This window comes from Pyxicephalus adspersus, chromosome 2 (genome assembly GCF_032062135.1).
Source record: "Pyxicephalus adspersus chromosome 2, UCB_Pads_2.0, whole genome shotgun sequence".
Taxonomy (NCBI): domain Eukaryota; kingdom Metazoa; phylum Chordata; class Amphibia; order Anura; family Pyxicephalidae; genus Pyxicephalus; species Pyxicephalus adspersus.
The window spans coordinates 112,178,369-112,187,801 of NC_092859.1; positions in this window are offsets into that span (position 1 = coordinate 112,178,369).

A 9,433-nucleotide genomic window follows, 5' to 3' on the forward strand; every position below is an offset into this window, starting at 1 on the left:
CAGAGAAGTTATCTGGTGTCAAAGACAGTACCAGGTCAAGTATCATTTTACATTGGCCATCATTAATGCAGAGGATTTTGGTAACAAAGTCTAGACGTAACTCACTTTGTATTAATGACACCTCTGTACAAATAATTATCCAGCTATACATTAATAAAGGGCAAATAAAAAAAATGACTAAATGTATGTGTTATAAGCAGCATGGCAGGAAATATTTCTTCTTGATCTTTTTTTTCCTTACTGTAAATGAAAGGATAATTATTCTTTACAAAGTATGTGGCTGATGTGGTCATAAGGCAGGAAGAAATTTCATTCTTGGGGAGAGATCTGCCATCTAAATTGACCTTTATACTGTCCAGACAGATTAAAGAAATAACATAGAGCTATTTTTTATTCATCCAAAAGATTAGCAAATTATGTTATGAAATAATGCTAAAGTAAATTAATTTCTTTTTGAAGCTAACTAGTTTTACACATAAAAAAAGGAAAGCTATTCCAGCCACAACACACCAGCACTTCAAAGAATCAACTAAAATTTGCCAGGCACATAGCTTCTGAAGAACTTGTTGGACCCAACTAAAAGGATCCAGCTGACACCCTATGGCAGCAGCAAAGGTGAATAATGGAGATTTCCAGTTTTAACACTAGATATAACTTATCCACATAGTTCTACCTGTATTATCTATCAATTGTCTGAATTCCCACCCCATGAACCATTGTATAATTTTTTTTTTCAAAAGAGCTATTATGTTAGGGAAGTCCTTTAGTAAAGGAACATTAGACACCTAAAGATATCTTAAATATTTTTTGTAGTACATACAATACTAAGTGAATTTACAATTTCTCTTGGAATGAAAAGAGTGGAAGCAAAACTCTTGGAGTAAGGACCATCTTTCTCTTTAGTAGCTGTAGTTTTAACCTAACATGCAGAAGAGAAACCCTCATAAATTAGGAAATAGATATACAAATATGACATACACACACATGATGATGCGAATAGGTAGGCAGTTCATGTAGTTTCTTTGGCTACGCACTACCTCATAACCACTTCTTTATAAGCACCCTGATGGGGGAGAGGCAGCTTGAATTAGAACAGGCTTAGAAAGAAGTGGTTGGGAACTGAAAATAATGGGGATGAATTGTCTTGAGATAGAAAATTACAACAAGCAACAACAGTAATGGGTGGATGGGAAAGGCTAACAAACATTGCAAAGTCCTGATCTGTGAGCGATTCTTTAAAAATGAGGAGCCATTTTTTTTTCATTTATAGGTAGTGATTGGTTGAGGCAGGGGGTACAGTAATAGGGTGGGGGGGGGGTTGTTATGTAGAGAGCTAGATAGTGGGGGTGCAGTGTAGGGCTCTCAAACACTGAGTAATCAGCTGTCAACTGCCAGTGCCAATAAGACTGTATTACAAGGACAAACAAAAAATTATTTGTATTAATTTACCTATCTTAGACAGTGAGTATAATCGTGTGAAATTCTGTCAACAAATAGGATCCTATCCAAACATCCAAATCTTTACTTAATTGACTTAGCAGTAGCATTAAAGTGGTCATAAGGATGAGGTGTGCTAATGCACTTGCAATCTACTTGTATGGCACACTTCGGATGTTTTGGCCTTTTATAGGAGTAATTGGAAGAGGCCAGAAAGCATTAGGACCAGGTTAAATGAAGGTTTGGTGCCCTTCAGGGAAAGAAGACATTTATATATAACAATGAATAAACTCCTGCAGAGCCACAGCTGATGATCTCCCAGAAAATGGATTTGCTCACATCTCTGGATATTACAAAGGATCTCTAAAACAAATACAGCCACCTTTTTCTTAAAAAAAGAAAAATCCACTACAGGAAAGAAAAGCAAACACCCCCCAGCCTGCAGTTATCTTTCACTGTTTATTTGAGCACCTTGGATCCCCCAAGCCTGGGGCAAATATCAGCTTTTGCTATTGATGGTAGGGGTGTCTCTTACACTTGAATCTCAGGTATTATGCCCAATCAATACACTTATAAAGCAATTGCATTTGAAGCAATTCAATTATGTACTCGACCTGCTGTAGGATAAGATTTGATATTTAAAAAAGGCAGTAAATAAATATGTCTAGTTCTTCACTCTCCTCCAGTCAGCAGACTTCATTTGTTAATTTGTTAGAACTCCATAGTAAATTGCATATTGTGCTTGGCTTACAGTGATTCCCCATCCACCCGAAACTCCTCTCTGGCACTCTCTGAGTGCTTGAATTTCTGGGTTTCCCTCTGAGCACTTCGATCATGGCAAATCAGGAGATGGCTTTTGTGATTGGCTAGAACAATTAAAGACATTGCAGCATGTCACTGCACTAGAGCCAAGCCCACTGCTAATCTGCCTCCAGTGCCCTTGAGGTCTCCTGTGACTTCATGTGATCTCCAGTGCCACATATGATGTCTGCTCTCTACGTGTCCTGCCCTTAGGCTTGTCCGTGAGACAGTCTTGGTAAGCCCCTTTTTGGCTGCCTTTTTGTGTTTTGCCTGTAAGATGTAACCTTGTCACAGAGTTGTCTGCGGCAAAATCCATCAATCCTTGCTAGGTGATCTGGTGAACACCAGTGGCTTTTTAAACTTTTTGTTTTGGCCGCGCCCTTCTTGAATCATTGAGGTTGATTTATTAAAGCTCTCCAAGGCGGAAGAAGATACACTTTCATCAGTGAAGCTGGGTGATCCAGCAAACCTGGAATGGGTTTCTTCAAAGATATTTGCTAGCAAATGTTTTTAATCCTGAACCACAGTATTTGACATCATCCCATGCTTTCAAAGAGTGTTGTGTGATGGGACTATCAACCTTCTTCTGAAAGGTTGGAGGGTTCCAGAGTAGGGTATCCAGCGCAATTGGGGACAATAAGTGTGCTTCCAGGTCAACCCATAAAGGTTTGTGTGTCCTAGCATGGTATGCAGCCAAATGAGCTAGTTGAGCTGCCCTATAATAGTGCAGGATATTAGGCAATGCTTTAGGTTTGTACATAATCTGTTTTGCTACCCTAGGTCTTGACCCCTGCCACACAAAATCTGAAAACACTCTCCGTAGTGAGTGAATTAGATGGGATGGTATCACTACTGGGGGAACCCAAAATAAATACAGAAGTCTAGGAAGAGCCGTCATCTTAAGAGCGGCAATTCTACCCAACCAAGAATTATGATACCTCCTCCAGTACTCCAGGGTTGCCCTAGTAGTTCCTAAAAAAGAAGCATAATTGGCAGAATACATCATACCGTATGAGGCTCTAATATATATACCCAAGTGAGTTAGTTTGAATGATTCCCATTTATATGGAAAATTCCACTGTAAGCCAAGTTGTGTTTCATGGGCAAGGGTAACATTAAGTGCACTGGATTTCGAATAATTCACAGACAGACCAGAGGTTAAAGAAAAAGATGATAATAGTCGGGTAACATTAGGTAGAGAGAGTACTGGGTTCGTAAGAAAAAGGACCACATTGTCAACAAAGGAACATAATTTGTGATAATATCCACCAACTTCCAATCCCGAAATATCCGGGTTCGACTTGATCATTAACGCCAGCGGCTCAATCGCCAATGCAAAGAGTTATGGCTATAGTGGGCAACCCTGACACGTACTCCGAACTATTGGAAAACATGCTGAACGAAACCCTGCATATATCACAGAAGCTCTTAGATCCATATATAGGTCTTTAACCCAGCTTCAAAAATTGGGAAAAAGAACAGTTATTTTTTTTTTTGAGGATCTCACAATGTGACAAGATATTTAAATATAAAGTTGGTATTAAAACCTTCCTCAGGGAAGTTTTTACATTTCTATAAATAATCTAGAAACAATTTTTTTCTCAGTTTGTAAAACAACCTCACTCCCTCCACCCTTGCACACAAAGTCCCCTTATCTCCTGCAAAAGTAATTTAGCCACATTCTTGTTCATGATGATAGAGATGCTTACTTGATAAAACAAGTTGGGTCTATGTGCCCCTAGGTGTATGGACTTAATATATTTGCTCTCTCATTGGACTGCACAAACCCCCAACACACACACACATTTTGAACCCCTCGCCTTTTACCTTTCTCCCTTAGTTTCTTCTCCTTTTCACCCCCTTTATTCCCACCATCTACATTTCCCCCTTTTTCTTCTCTGTTCTACCATGTTTATCTACTCCAAACCCACTCCCTCCTCTTTTCTCAACATCCCCTGAACACAACATCCTAGGAAACACTAGCCCATATTCAGCATACTAACAAAACATATAACCTTCTAAGAAAAAGTTCTGCAACTCAGCTTTCTTTTTCCTATTTGCTATATAAAACTGTGGTTAACCTGGCTTTACTTAGCATGTTTACTGTACTGTCTTTATTTACTCACAATTAGTTCATTGTGAGTAAATTGTAAATTGATTTAAAAAACAAAACATTGTTTAAAACTAAAAAAGACAAAAATCCTCAATTGTATGACTGTTTAAAAGGGCAAACAAATCCTACAAAATTGATAGCGGCACTTTTTAGGCATATTAAGAGAAAATGAAAATGCTAAATGCTGTAAACAAGTCAGGGGCGAAAGAAAACCATTCCAAAAGTGCAACAACTGACATTGGGCCTGATTTATTAAGGTTCTACAAGGCTGGAGAGAATACACTTTCATCAGTGAAGCTGTGTGATCCAGTAAACCTCAAATTAATTTCTTAAAGTAATTTGCTATTTGCTAGCAAATGTTTTAAATCCTGGGCCAGATCCATTCAAGGTTTGCTGGATCACCCAGCTTCACTGATGAAAGTGCATTCTCTCCAGCCTTGGGGCTTTAATAAGTCAGGCCTATTGTACTTAGTAATTACAGCCTGGTCAATCATACTTTTTTATTGGTAAATTATTGTTTAGGAGTGTTTTTAAATTTAGTCATGATTACAATCATGGACTACATTTAAAATTTCTGTGAATAGTGGTCATGAATTCCTTTTTTTTCTTATAAAAAGCCATGTTAGTTACCCATATGAATAAAAAATGAATACAATTAAGTCTTTAATACAAAGTCCATAAAATCAACATACAGCTAATTTTTGTTGAAATAGTGCACACTAATAAAAACATACAAATTATACAAAAAGCTTCCTGGAATATGTTGGTTCTGTTCCGATGCCAGAAAAAAATTAAGTTCATATGGAAGGCTAAAACCATTGGTCCAATGCTGAATAAGCAACCATCACCAAACAATTTGTGTCACAGGACTGGCCCCATATTTTATTAGCTCTGGATGGTGAGGTACAGCAGATCAAAAGATCAGCAGTCAATATTATTAATTTTTTACCTTATTATAAATGAACAATCTGCATCAGCCCGCCTAATGGTGCAAATGCCAAATTCACTTACATAGTTGTGCGTAAGGAAAACAGCTCCAACTTTTATTTTATTTAGCATTATTTAGGATGTGGCTTTACCATTGGAATATTTATGTTCTTTCAAAGTGTAACTTGTGTGTCAATGGCATTGGTGGTCATCCTATTTAGAATAGCGGTAATAGCACGTAATATTGACAAAATAGAAAGCTGTTGAAGATGACCAATGTAAAACATGAAATGGTCAGAGACTATAGGCATGCTACAAGTGATGGTCAGAGACAGGGTACATGATTTAGGAGCTTGTTATAGATGTGAGACACCGTACATGGGACTTCTATACTGCCATTTTACAAATCAGTGCTGCATCATTGAAAGGAGATAGCAAAGAAAAAATAAAGCAATGCAAAGGAAATAAACATACTAGTAGCAGTCATTAGAATATTCTTCTTTCTCTGGCTTGAGTAAGCACTAAAATAGCTATTTGTGCTATCTGCAGCAGAGTTGGCAGCTGCAAAATATATGCCAGGGGCCCATAGGTTTCACAAGGCCCTGTGGGTTATAATCACAGATTTAGAATCCCATTCTGTGCAGATTTGAGCCCGTTTCCATGGTCTATTTAGGAAAAGAAAGACACTGGCTAGAAGAAACGTGGCTAATATGTTTCGCCTATTGATTAATACTGTACAGAGACAACAGAAATTTTCCACTACGCAAATATGAGAACTGTAAAGGAGCTTTGTACATGCTTTTCCTTCCACCAGAGGGCAGCAGGAATGTTTACAATTATTTGCAAGTCATCCAATAACTGGATGAAGCAATAAAAAGTACGCAGCATGTTTTGGGGGATTCTCTGGTTACATAATAAGATTTTTATTAGTTCACACATAATAATTCACCCAGTGGCAGGCTAACACATTTTTTAAAGTTTACCTTTTTGATGGATTTACTATTTTGCTGCCAATCTGAATTTTGACCTACATTGCTGGCTGGCCTTTCTGGTGCTAGTTTTTAAAATCTAGTTTATAAAGCAAAACACATTTTTCCCAGTTTTGGATTAGGTATGGAAAAGTTGGAATTCATGAAAGGTTCCATATCTGTTTCTTTGCTATGGAGATTCAATTCCGCCTACTTGTCCTGGTGATTATTGTCATGGGAGATAAAAGTGCATTGTCCTGAGGACAAAAATAAAGAGGAAGTCTACCAATAGAAACACTTTTTTTTGCGGTGACAATGCTCACTTTGGAGAGACTTCCTCATATTTCCAGTTGTGTGTACAGATCAGGAAATGAGAGGAATTCTCCCAGATGAACCACAGACAGCAAAAAAACGGATAGGGATGTTAATCATTTTCTACTTAAGTTGTGTCTAACTTTATCCTAACTCCAAGTCATTTTGTGACCCTTTGTAAACCGCACTGTACTAAATGAACTGCTGTGTGTTAAAGAAATACTAAAATATGTGAGGGTCCCAGTCCTGCACAAAATATCCAAAAAAGTTGGCTTTGGATGTACTTTAATATTGCATTAGGGATGATTTATGTAAAGTGGAACAGAGGACAATTATTATTTTTGTGTAGCAACCAATCAATCATAGTTTGGTCGCCATCATCTGATTTATACTAGCAAAAAAATATAGTGAAATCAGTTTGGTTTTCAGGACCAAATCCTCTGCTGTGATAAAACAATGGTCCATAAATTTATCTAAACCCATAGAAAACATATGCCAGTTCATAGATTAGGTAGCTACATTAGTCCCATTTATGTACATCCATCTTCCTGGTTTTGTATAACTTAGGGATATGGCAAATACCTTGGAAATCATTAAGGGGTTCTTCACATATTACAGTATAGCTACATTAGTTTTCTTTTTTGGAATTTATTTTCATTTTCCCTGGTTTACCTGCATATAACACACTTTCTGCCCCTGAAGGTCTATGCTCACCCCTCCACAGTATCTGCGGTAGCAGCTTTTGTTGTAACATATCCATATTTGTATAATCTACTCTGGATATTCTTATCTTTACATTGTATTCTTATTCTGCGTATTCTAACATATTAATATCAGTTTATCCACACGGGTGCTGATAGAATTAGTAGTTTTCAAAAAAACATTGTTTTATGCCTCCAGGTTCTCCAACAGGAAGTAACAAGGAAGGCATTTTTGGTAAGACTAACAGGTATTGTTTGTAGTTGCTGAAAATGTGTAAACTTGATTTTTTTTTCCTCATTCTAATTATCCTTTTCGTCTCCCCTGGTGCAGTTTACCAAATCTCAAGCACCCCTATACATACATTGTGATTGTAATAGAGTTTTACTTAATGTAATAGGACTTGACCCATTGGTGCAAATGATACAGTGGACTGAACAATGTTATTATGGGCCTGTTTTATTAAAGCTCTCCCTCTCCAAGACTGGAGAGGATATACTTTTATCAGTGAACCTGGGTGATTAAAAAAAAACTGGAATGGATCTGGTCCAGGATTGAAAACATTTGCTAACAAATAGCAAATTACTTTAAGACATCAATTCCAGGTTTACTGGATCGTTCGTTGACTGGATGGTTTACTGATAAAAGAGTATCCTCTCCAGCCTTGGAGAACTTTAAAAAATCAGGTCATATGTCTTTTCCTTAGTTATTACTCTTTTGGAACTGTTTTCTTTCATCCCTAACTTGTTCACAGCAGTACAAAGACCTAATTACTAAGACTGCAGCTTGATTCATACCTTTTGTACTCTGTTGTATAAAAGTTGAGCTTCACCAGGTTCTCATTACCTGTCATAAGATCAGAATGTGGGCTGCCATTGTATACATCCTTTTAAAAATTCTGGTTGACTGACTGACTGGTATTCTGTCCAATCACCTAGAGATTTTATATTATTTCCTGTCGTTGAAACACAAGGGAAAGTGAGAGGAAATCATATTTGTTGTTTCTTATTCTTACATATGACAATATAATAATTTAATTAAAGCATCCTAATGGTATCCAGCGAATGCCTTTCCGAATTAATGTAAATAAGTGACTGGGCAGAATATTCAAGTTTATTTTTTTGACAGATAACAGGGGAAGAAGTTTTTTCTCTTGTAGAACCTCAAGCATTCAGCACATATACAAGTTCATATTATATGTTTTCTTGTATAATATACAAATGTAATAATTGTTCTTCCTAAAAGAGTTGTTTGTTTTTAAATAGCCAGTGGTCATTGGAATAGTGTTCCTCATTTGGAAGATTTTCCTAACCCAGTCTTAAAATGTTAGATTTGCCCTCCCATACTGCCCTGGTGGCAATGGGTACTAGAGAAAAAGGGATGGTAAATCTCCCTAGTGGTGGCATTAAAAAAAAACAACATGGCAGAGGGGCTTGGCATGGCTGACTTACAGTAAACCACAGCATTGTACTGCATGTTCAACCACACTCACAACTGCTCCTAATCAACCTGGGAAGCTCCTGGGTCTGTTTAACAGAAAAGATGTAATGGAAGCTCTTGACATAACCTATTCAAAAGCATGATTTTTTGTTTGTTTTTTTTTTCAAGGTGAACTTACTTTGAAAGACCTTTATATTCAAATGCTTTTCTGTCAACATCAATGGGAAAATAGTTTAACATGTTGAAAGATTAATATTGATATAAGTCATTTGCCTGTGACTGCTGCTGTCTATACAGCACTGGCAAACCCCTAAGGGAGGAGCGAATCACTTTCACTGTTTGCCAGCAACTAATAGCTTAAGCACCAAGTTACACAAGGACTGATAAATGCTTAGAACACTGCAGGCCATGGAACAAAGCCCATGCTTTAGTTGCCACAAAAATACGAATAATGGTGTTGTCAAGCATTTATTGAAGACTTGTAGCCTTGAGGGCAAGGACATATTTGTGCTATTAAAATCACATTTGTTCAGCAGTATACACGCACAGAAAAAGGTCCCCCTGTTGCGTTGAGTGACTTTCAATTTTACTGAAAGTGCAAAAATTTTTTTAAATCCAGTTGCATGAACTGGGGTCAAAACATTACATTTTAGAAATGTATCACTATGCTTTCATGCTTTTCAGATGGGTTTGCTTCATGTTTTAGACCAAGATTCATCATTCACATTTTTGTGCA